The 11,650-nt window shown below is 41.4% G+C and overlaps 1 protein-coding gene across 1 annotated transcript in view; it reads right to left on the bottom strand.

Moving 5' to 3' along the window:
* The window catches only part of LOC120740061 (KATNB1-like protein 1), a 38,121-nt gene that overhangs the window by 18,976 nt on the left and 7,495 nt on the right, over positions 1-11,650 (bottom strand). The gene's annotated exons all lie outside the window — the stretch shown is intronic.

Here is an 11,650-nt window from a genome sequence, read left to right as displayed (position 1 = left end):
ATTACGCGTTTGGTATTGAGGTGAAAAGGAACAGTTTGTCCCGGACTTCAGCTACAATGAAAAAGACACAAAGCTGGAGTTATTCTGTGTTTACGCTGTCAGCTGCCTCTTCTTCTCTCATCCTCTCCCCCTCCCTCTCCTGTTGCTACTTCAATCATGAAACTGATCAGTGATCAGCTGATCGGCTTTTCTCTCTTGTTTGTTTATCGCCCAATTTGTGCCAGAAAGAGGAAACCAGCGGATGTCGCGCTAAACAACAGCAGCACGTTTAAGCTTGATCAGCTGTTGTTAGAATTTATTTGATATTAATTTCTAGTATCAGCTGATGTTTGCTGGAGCCACAGCTGTAAAGCTGCTGGTCATGATGTCTGTTTGGATATGTGGTGAGAGGGAAACATGAAGATGAATCCAGGAGATGTCCTTACTGGATCATCAGAGCTGTGATGGAGAAACAGGTTTACCTTTTAGGTGACAGGAATGAGTTGAAGTTATGAACTGTTTCTGAGAGACAAATAACACCAGGATCCTTTTCTAAGTAGCTGACAGCTGGTAACTGTGCAGGGGCGGGTCTAGCAAAGTGTTGCCAGGGGGGCAGGTAGGGCATTAACAGGGAGAGGGGGGCACAAGGAAATACTTTCTTATTCTCATTTCAAATGTCTCACTTTTATTAAATAATTATCTGAGTCTTACAACAAACGATTGATAGATTGATGCATATATACCATCAGAACAGTGTACATCACTGTCACAGCAGTGTTTGTTTTCATTCAAAGGCTTTATGATATTTGCTATAATGCTAGTCAAAATGCCCGGGCTGATTTTCTGTCCCAGTCCAGCCCTGTATGCAGCTCATCTGCAGTCTGGTGTTACCTACATCTTCCTATTCAGAAGGCAGAATTTCCGAGTTCTGAGTACAATCAAAGCACCACGACTGCAGTTTTTGTGTTGGATGTAAAAAGCGCACATGACGCTGTGACGTAGGCTAGAATCATGGCGGCGGTCAACGACGGTCCAGGCGTGGGATTTCTCTCGTGGAAATATGCACATTATCTTTTCCTTTGGTAGGTGGCACAGTGCACTGTGGCAAGTAAGCAAGCTAGAAGACTGGCACTCTTGCTGGGTATCCAGTTAGCAACACATTAACAAGAGAAGTCTGAGTAAAACCAAAGTTACTTTCCCTGGTAACTAGTTACTCTGAAAGTAACGAGTAACTTGAAGTAACTGAGTTACTTTTGATGGAAGTAACTAGTAATGTAACTAAGTTACTAATTTAAAGTAACTTACCCAACACTGCTGGCAGACAACCATTGCACATCTGCATAGATCTGTGTCGAGCCGTCTAGCTGTCTGTTAGCGCCAGAAGGCAATTATTAGCTCTCTGTACAATTCTGTTGACACAACGTGCTCTACATGCAGAAACGCAGCGATCCATGAACGCTACAAACGACGTAAGATACGGCATTGTATTCGTAAGACGCTTTCATCCAAAGCACATGCAATACAACGTGTGGATGCACTGATTTTATTTTAAACAAATGAAGAACTTATCAGAGAAAAGACAAAATGTGAGCAGGGCCGCAAGATCTGTCAAAGCAAATTAGTGAGAAGCTGATAGTTGTTGTGGAAACACAAAAGTCAGGCGTCTAGCCAACCGAGAATTTGTCACTGATGTCGACACTGCACAGTGCAGTGTGTCTGGCACAGGAAAAAGACACACGGGGAACAACGATCACACCTCACGCTCACATGCTTTTTGGCATGTCTACCCACTGCTAACTGCCACTAACACACAGCTTCACGGCTGTAAATTTTATCTGTGGAGTAGGCCCTCCACTACGGAGTTCCTAACCTTTGACCTTCTCATTCCATACTCACCCCAAACCAGGAAGAGGAGGAGGCGCTGAGTGAGTACAGGCTGTCTAGACCAGCTTGGAGCTCGAGATCACATGGAAATAACCAAATATATATGATCCAGCAAGACTTTGTTGTTTTCCAGACAGTTGTTTATGTGCAACATATGATGCAAAACTGGACGAATGGAAAATTCTTGCCCTAAATAATGAGCAAGTCCTGTGGCGAACACATTCCTCATCATTTAGTTCATGTGATTTCCTTTTCTTTGATCACAATCCAGGAAAAAAAGACCAAGAAGAAAATAATATGTGACTTCAGACGGCACGTTTTTTGCTTGAAATATGGCTTATTACAGCAAGAGGCACAGCAGGTTTCCAGTGTTGTGGTCAAAGACGTTTGTTAACAGATATCATTCTTGCCTTACACATTGCAAAATATTTTTTTAGAGGTGAAATTGTCAGAACGATGGAAATCAGATTCATTTGCTTAGTTTAACAAGACTTAAGGAGACTGATAACAACCGTTTAAAATGCCTTGCTGCTCACTGATCGTATAGATACGTGTGTTGTAAACACCAGTGCAAGAGGTCAAAGGGCTACAGTATGTGTTACATTTGACTGGAATTTGCCCTTTAACTCAGCTGAAGTTCATGGCAAGTTGATGACTGGAGTAAAACCGGATCTTCTGTCTCGTTAGATAACTAACCTGACACTGGCAGGGCCACTCTGTCTTCATGCTTAACTCCATCACAGCAGGCTAATTCTAATGATACACAACAGCTATTTATCCAACCTCAAGCTTATTGGTGAGTAAACCCTGAAAGTAATGAACTCTCCTTGGACCACATGTGAGATTGGGAAGCCGATGTCTCTTTCTATAAAGCAAAAAGCTGTGAAGCCTCTTGAGAAGACTCTCTAAATTTTCTTCAGCTAAATTCTGTGGCTTACCAATAATATTTATCTATTTTCAGAGTCTCTAGTAGCTCTCACTCTCAACAACAAGCTTCCTCAGGAGACAGAGGAGGGCTTCTGTGTGGTATTTCTCCCCACGGGTGATCAAGGCCCGGCAAATGATCACAGGGAGACTGGGAACATGTGTAATGAATTCAAGCTTCAGATGCTGGATCTTGGCGGTATTTCATCAATCCAGAGGCTCAATGCTCTTCCAGAACCAAAGTGCCAGTATTAAGCAGCCTCAGACCACCACCAAAGCAACAGCCAGAACAGCCTGCTGTTGCTTTGGTGGTATCGTGGCACATTCTTACCATAATTCCACTCTCAGTATAAACACCACAATAACCTACAGGGCTTGGCAACACAGCATCAACAGAAACAGGAGATGTGAACCATGTCTATTGCCACAGTAAATCTGGACTAAACAAGATAGCACCCATGCTTAAACAGTTCTGTTTTTCTACTTGCACAAAGTGAAAGAGGGAAAATACAAAGCACATTTTCTCCAAAAGAAAAATGTAAACCAAAATAGCTCAGACTGGGCGTTTGATGAAAGTAATATTCCTAAAGCCACGAGGAGCAGGTTGGCTGGGTTGAAATAACACTGAAAGCAAAGTTTAAAGCCCCAAACTGATAAACCTCCTTTGGAGCCCAACTGCGTGCACTCTGTCACCACAAGATGTCTGAATGACATTAATATAACAAGGTCAGGCACACATTAGTTTTTTTTTTAACTGCTTATGTAACTCAGGGCCACAGCGGAGGCTGGAGCCATCACAGGGCAAAAGATGGGGAACACCTAGCAAAGGTCCAGCACAGACAAACAGAAACCACATGCATGTCTTTGACTAATATAGAATCACCTATTAACCTAAAGCCCCAGCTGAGCAGGAAGTTCAAACATAGAACCTACTTGCTATGAGGCAACAGCGCTAACCACTGATAAAAATAGTCAGTGTTACCTTTATTACCTGATTGCGTATTTTCATATTATTTATGCAGCTTATATTGTGGGAAAGCTAAAACTTCCTTGGTGGGCACAAGAGTTCTTATATACAGGAAATGTGTAAGTTTCAGTAGCCTACAGTTAGCTTCCCCTTTAGCTTTAGCTAAAGGAACATTTTAAAGCAGTGATACCAACCAGCTAACAAGTGCTTGTGTTTGCTTTATTGTGATTAGCTAAGCCACGTGGCAACTGAAAATATATCCAGAATGCATGTGCCAAAAACTAGAGCAGGAATGGCCAATAGCAACCACCTTCAAACTATTTAACCGCCCAACAAAGAAAAAAAAAAAGCTTTGTTCCCAACAGATAATTATTAAGGCAGTTATATGAGAAATGTGGGTAAATATGCTAATAGACATTCTAAAAAGTCTAATGCATTTTTAAAATTATTTGTGTACTGCAATAATTTACAGAGGATCTTTGTCTTTGCAATGTACCCATACCTAAATAAGCAAACCGGCTGGGTAGCAAATACATTTAAAATATGGACTCTTCTCATGTTCTCAACAGCTACATCAAAACAAAATTGCACCATGGTTTCGACCTAGCGTGCCACCATGAAGTAATCCAGTCCAGAGATATAGTAAACTTCAACCATAGACATAGTTAGTAATAGTACCGTATAGTACAGCCAACCTTATACTGTCTAAGGCTTGGAAATCAGTTCATGGCTCTGCTTATATAGTAAGTAAGTAAAATTTATTTATATAGCGCTTTTCACAGATAAAAATCACAAAGTGCTTTACAACACAGGAGATGGAAATATAAAACAATGTAACAGTAAATAAAACAGTAATGTAAAACAATAAAAACAACATAAGAGGAAATTAATATCTTGATGTAAATCTGCACAGAGCAGTAAATCTCAGAGCAGCAGCAGCAGCACAGGTCAACTGTACACAAATCTATTGGAGCTCACTATAGAAATCTACACCTTTCCTCACCCATAAAAACCAACTTTAACCCCTGACTGTACTTATTTTTCTGTTTAGCTGTGGAAGAAGTCACTTACCTACACTATATTTTTTTAAATTCCCTTTGTTCCTTTCTGGTTGTCTTCTACATAACAGTGTTCAAACTGTGTGAATTAACTAGAATTAGAATTCAGGTTGAAACAGAGTTTGTATTTTATTATCATATTAATAGGTCATGAAGTTCAGTTAGCTTTTCACAAAGATAGTTGGTAAAAAATGCCCTCCAAAAATCTAATTTTTACTTATACTTGGAGTACATTTTAGAGCCTGTACTTCTTCACTTTCACTTGAGTAAAGAAGTTGAAAGAATACTTCAGTTTTTACTGAAGTATTACTTGAATCGAGAATGTCTGACATGATTAATGGTTGTAATGGGGTTTGCACTTTTAAACTCTTATCCCCCTAAAAATGTCACATACAGTGCCTTAGGTCTTTTTGAGTGTTTACAGGCTGCCAGGCACATGTACAGGACATACTTCATATTCCTCACATTAGGAAACAAATAGAAGAGTAGAAACCGCAAGACCTCTGGGGCTTTTTAAGCACATGCCTGCTGCTACTATTGGACACAACAATCACCCAGTGGTAAGCAATCCCAGCAGTACCCAAAGGAAATTATTTAGCTTTGTAGGAGTGTTATGACAAGGGCATAACCTGACTCTAGACGTAAGACAATATTTCAACACCTTATTTCCCATTGGGAGTTCGTACAGGTTATTACTCAGTAAACTTTGTTGGTACTGAGAACGTTGGTAGGGAAGCAAACACTGATGGATCTTTCAGCACTCAGCAGAGACAGCAGCGTCTCACAAACCAGCCAAAGCTTGCATTTTTCCTTACCCACCTTCGGTGAGTCTGGCATAACAGGCTCTTTTCTCAGATTGACTTCATGTGTCAACAAGGCAGACCTCCCCTGACTTGGAGAAGATTCAGATGGCCACAAAGTTGTGCCCTGTGTGGCCTCTGGCTTTGGCCGACGCGTTGGCCAAAAAGGGTGCATGCACGCATGGCGTGATGCCTGCCATTGGGCAAACGATAAAAGAGAATAAGATGTGGCATCTATATCCTCCAAGCCACATTTCAGACTGTAAAGGTAATCATCATGAGGAAATAATGTCCAGCATTGCTTTTTAAAGCATATTAGACCTCTCCACTGAAGGCAAGGTGGTTTTAGCATTTATTAAGGAATCAGAGAATCAAATAAATCCATAATGTAGATCTCCGGTGTATTTTGGAGAAAAAAAAGAAACCCCTCCTCCTTACCAGCCGCTACTACACCGCTACTAAAACACACATGTCTCAAATCACAGAACACAAAGCATTCAGAGAATTTGACCAGCATAGCAGATGGTTTTTCCATGAGAGGACATTGATGCTCTTGGTCTGATGACATACTACAACTGGACTCAGACAGAAAGGTATGTCCTCCGTCTAGACCTGTGAGGATACCTTGGAACTCAATGTACGCCATCTGAATCATTCTTTGCACTTTTTGCGATGGATGAAACGTAATCCTGTTGACTTTGGTGAAACTGAACTAACCTTCTATCTAGTAGGTCAAAGTTTCCCTTTACTCCTCAAAATATCTCTATAAGTATTGGAAAGAAGTTAAAGCCTAGTAGTTCTTCAAGTCTTGCTTGGAGTGCTTGAGTGAAATGTCGTCACATCACACAAGGGGTTTATGTCCTAGTTATGATGAATAGTAAAAGGTTTGATGACCTCAAAATGTTTCAGTTAAGCACTAAGATCAGGTAAAAATGTCATTCTTTCTTTTGTTTTCTGTGCGGCACCACAACTCTGTTATTCTAGGCTTGTTAAACCAGTAAATATGTGAGGAGTCAGTTTCAGAGTGACTGCGTAAAACCAAATTTAAGCCACACACTAACAACACATTACATTCCTCGTGGGTGATAACAGAAACAGGTGGATACAGTTTTTGCACTCTTTCAAGCCAAGGGAGATAACACAAACATGACTTGAAGTGTTTATTCTGCCTTACAGTAAGTATGTTTGACCACCCGTTAAATGGACCAATGCGTGACCACGGGTAGAGAGAAGCAAACCATCCCGTGGCTGGGAAATGATTTCGTGCGGCCACTGAACGTCAGAGGAGCTTGTTTAAACAGACCCAAATCGAGAGACTTAACGATCATGCTGACAGCAGTCAAACGAGATGTCTATTGAAGCTGGTGTGCCGCAGATGAGAATTGTGCAGCTGCTGAGAGAAAGGAAGGCACGTTGCGGTCGCCGTCTCTTTATGCAAGTTCCAGAGAAAAGAGGCGTGCAGGGTTCATTTTTAAAGCTGAATTCAATATTTGTTCTCCCACCAAACCTAAACCAACAGAATATAGGATATGCAGTCCCCGTGGCAGCCTGCTGTGTTATTCCTGCCACCTCAATCGTGTTCTACCATTAGCACTAACGTCATCCCAATTAGACGTCGGCATCCGGACACAGAACAGCTCACACTTAAAGGCCAGTTAGTCGTTTTGTAAGGTAGTGGTGAGTTTAGATTGGATTCTTAATGTAATCACACCTTTTTTTAAAGCACTTTTTGCTGATTTGATGTTTCCCTAAAACTCCAGGCTCTCTCTGCACATGCCTAACACGTGCTGACCAGCACTTGATGTGGATATGCAAAGAAAGCAGCATAGGGAAAAGACTTACAGTTCTGTCTGTATTCTAAAATAAAAAGAATTCACACTATTCCAGCTGAATTGATCTTTGGTAAGAAGCCACTTCCTTGCTATTCTTGCTGGATAATTTTGAAAGGATCCCTGGAAAAACTTAAAAAACTTAATGTACTTCATAGGCTTTGACCTGCCCTCTGGGTGTTTCTTATGTTCATACCCAGCATTCCCTGGGCTTTAACTGTGCTGAGACCGCATAGTGTGTAAAATGTTCTCAAGTCTTTGGGCCTCTTTATCTGATAGAGACTTGGTCTGCTGCTACATTTTGATCCCTCTAACTTAGACCAGGCCAAAGCAAAGACGACAATCCAGATATCAAAAGCTCTGAAGAGTCTCTGTACTCTGTGTTCTTAGGAAGGGTTCACTTCGGTTGGTTATGCAACCAAGCATGTCCATCACCGTAGATGTTTTCTTTTTCTATTCCGTATAAAACTAGCACAACATGTTACAGAATACTTCATCCTCTATGTTGAAGTACAGCTCATTCAGATCTCTGCTGCTCGAGTCCTCACTAAGACCAAAAAAGTGGACATCAGTCCAGCTCTGAGGTCTTTGCACTGGCTGCCTGTCCGTCAGAGGATAGACTTTAAAGTTCTGATGCTGGTCTATAAAGCTCTGAATGGTTTAGGACCAAAATACATCAGGGACCTCCTGACCCAGTATGAACCTTCCAGATCCCTCAGGTCATCTGGATCCGGTCTTTTATCAGTTCCCAGAGTCAGAACCAGACACGGAGAAGCGCCTTCAGCTTTTTTTATGCTCCTTATATCTGAAACAACTCCCAGAAAGCCTCAGATCAGCTTGAAACACTCAAGTTTTATTTCAATCCAGGTTGAAGACTCACCTGTTCTCAGCTGCATTTGAATAAGCCACCAAATCCACACTTTTAAGCTTTAAATTTCAAAACTTACATTTAACTACTGATTTTATCTGTTTTGATTTTATCTGTTTTGATTTTATATACTGTTTTGTTTGTTTGTTTGTTAATTAGTTAGTTAGTTTGTTTGCTTGCTTTGAACATCACATATTCTGCCTCACCTGTATGCTCTCCAGTAGCACCTTTTCCTGAATCAAACTGAGAATTTTATGTGAGAAAGTCTGAGCTTTGAACAATGTCCTGACCTGGTTTTTTCCAACACTGACTGGAATTCTTGTGTGAAACTTGCTGAACCAAACACCAAACCAAACCTAACCAAACACTACATAAACAATGTTCTTATAGTCACTAAAAAGCTTTACAGCTTGTACCTTATACTCAAATAATAAATCTCCTTTCAGTTTGAGTCTTTTTTGTTGTTCACTAAGACCAACACTTTTGAAATGACATCTAAGAGGCTTATAAGGCCACGATATGATTGCATAAAGGGAAGAAAGAGAAGGATGATTGTGCAGAATGAAAAAGCAAACCTCTGCCATTGATTTAAGACTTCCCAGTCAGGATAACTATGGCTATCCTCCACATTTCAGCACATGAGAGAATAAGATAAAATATTTTGGAGGGAATACTGGCCGTCCTTCCTACTGTGCTTATAGAGCATTTGCTTTCTGAAGAAGGTCACAAAGGTTACTGTGATGAAACCTGTGGAAATCTGTTTTGTTTTATTTCAAGGGTCAAAAAGCACAACCCTGCTTTTACAAGAATGACTTCATATGACTCATTTAATATTATGCCTCTATTCACTTTTGGGCATCTGATTATTGTGGAGAAAGAAACAGGCTGTCTCTTCAGTTGGCCTTTAAGCAACAGAAATCTCACGTGGGATGCACATGATGGATCAGACAAGCAGTAATCTGAGAGCAACATCAGACAGCAAACAGTACGTCTGACCGAGCGACTTTCCCAAGCCCACAGGAAGTGATGGGAAAAATAAGGGGCAGAAGCTCATCCTTTTTCATCTAACACAGTCGTCTTATATCCCCTCCGTGTCTAATTTTAGCTTCGTCAGTCCCAGTCTGAAACTGGCATTAGGTCAAGTACAGCTTTAGCATTAGGGTGAAATATTCCTCTTGTGTTTGGATGTCGTAGTTCCTGTCTCTGCTCTGTGTGTCCACATAATCTGTCTCATCTGTGGTATGTAAACCATCTTAGACAGAGCTTGTTTTTTGGAAGTTTTCTCTCCACAAACACACACTCTTCAGATCCCAATGTAGCGATTACAAAAAGTCCCGTCCTACCCAGAGCTACAGATCTTATAATTATCTTGACAGTGAAAAACGTTGATAAACACTACAATTAGGATTCTATGAATAGGAAAGATTTCATTTGCATAATGCCCCTTTTAAATTTCACGTCTATGTTCAAAAGTGACTTTTGATGCAAGTGCATGTGGCCCATCATGCACACACTCCTGTCAAGTATACACATGTGGAGCGCCTTCCCAGTCGCGGCGTAGATTCCAGCCATTTCCACGCCTGTGATGGATCCAAACACGGATCAGTCAATCAGTCTGTCAGCCAGTCCTGCAGAGAGGTGTGATTCACTCCTTTGGGCTGCGTGACTCAAAGCCCTCTCTTCCCTGCCCCCTCACGTCCCCCTCTTCCTCCCACTGTCCTGAGCGGTCTTGAGCTTGCCATTTGACCTGCTGCCAATTTGGATCTTCTCCCCCAAGGGTCAGCTGTGGGATTGTATACAGCATTTCTACATAGCAACAGTCTGTTGACTTACACTCTGAGGAATGCAGAAATGACAAACAGGTGGCAATGGACGTGGACCGATTTGTAATTTTCCATTAAAATGACACGTTGCACTTTTTCCTCACAGTTATTCCACATACTCTTAATCGATAGTTTAAGTTTTAAATGACTTTGATACAGGCACAAAACTGTCAGCTCTAGCGAGAATTAACACGTGCAGGTTGTTGTTTTTGGAAGGTAAAGAATCGACTCTTTCATAAAGTGGCTTTGAAAAAAAAAAGACTGTGAAATTCCTTCAAATTGGTCCAGAAATGAAAAAGAAAAACAGAAATTGCCATGTCCAGCTAAAGTATCACACAATGACTGAGCCCAAGTGGGTGGTTCTTCTGTCAGGCGTTAAAGAGGACCAGATGACGGGGTGATACGCTTTCGGCCGAGGGCTTTCTGATATTTTGTGGGAAGATGGGAAAAGAGAAGCAGAGCTGCAGATGTTGATGCTTCTTGAGCTGACATGAAGTCATATTTCTGCTTGTCTCAATTCACATTGAGCACTGGCTGACTGCGATCAGACAAGATGGGCTCTACGGCTTGTCGAGCCTTTGTCGGTTCCTGTATTTACTGATCTCTCCGGACCTGCCACTGCATCATATTTATAATGGGGTGCGAAGCGATCCCCTGGACGGCCCAGACCGAGAGGGAAATGAGGTTGCAACAAAATGACCTCAGATTCTAAGAACTAAAGGAGTTTGCCCTGAGAGTTTTCCAATGAGACACATTCTGCCCCGAGGGTCTGTAAAACAGCTTTCCTGTTCCTCTCCACGTGAGCTTTGAAATCATTTCTCCACTTTCTCACTTTCTTTGCAAAGTAGAATGTAAGACTGTAATAAAAGCAGTCACTAAAGTCAAACGAGAAGGAAAGTTAGGCTGGCCAGTGTACAGACGCATGGTGTCATGTAGGCTCGGGAGCCAAACACCACAGAGCAGCTCACACACAGGGAGGGGCGTCCGCTCTCTGCATAGCCCACAAGAACCAGAAAAGTCCCCTTAAACATTTGCAAAGGACCACGTAAGCTTTGCTGTGTTGCTTTATCAGTACCTGTTCTTAATGAGGATCTCAACCCCAATCGACCAGTCAAAAATCACAGTCAAGCAATGGTCTTGTGTTCATGGCTGAAAAATTACATCTGAACAATCGGGATTCACTCGGAGAATGGCAAGGCTCAGCCTAGACACCGTCATTAACCCCAGGCTGGAGTAAATGGCAATTGTTGGTAACCCTCATCATAGTTTCTTCAGAGACGTTATCTGATCCAAACCGTAAATCAGTTTACAGCAGTGAAGGATTTCTGGCATTAGTCGGAAAACGTTCTAATCAAGGAATGACGTGTTCCCCTGTGTTTTCATATGGAAACTAATCAACATTTCTTTTTGTGTGTAATTAAGGAAAATCAAACATTTTGGGAAAGTGATTATTTAGACTTTGAGTACCAGTTGCCAGGTAACTGAAAGTGTACTTTTTGAATAGATTAAACAAAGATA

Source organism: Simochromis diagramma, unplaced genomic scaffold, assembly GCF_900408965.1.
Source record: "Simochromis diagramma unplaced genomic scaffold, fSimDia1.1 OVJJ01000304.1, whole genome shotgun sequence".
Classification (NCBI taxonomy): domain Eukaryota; kingdom Metazoa; phylum Chordata; class Actinopteri; order Cichliformes; family Cichlidae; genus Simochromis; species Simochromis diagramma.
The sequence above is the reverse complement of the archived record's forward strand: the minus strand, read 5'-3'. Positions and strand labels throughout refer to the sequence as shown.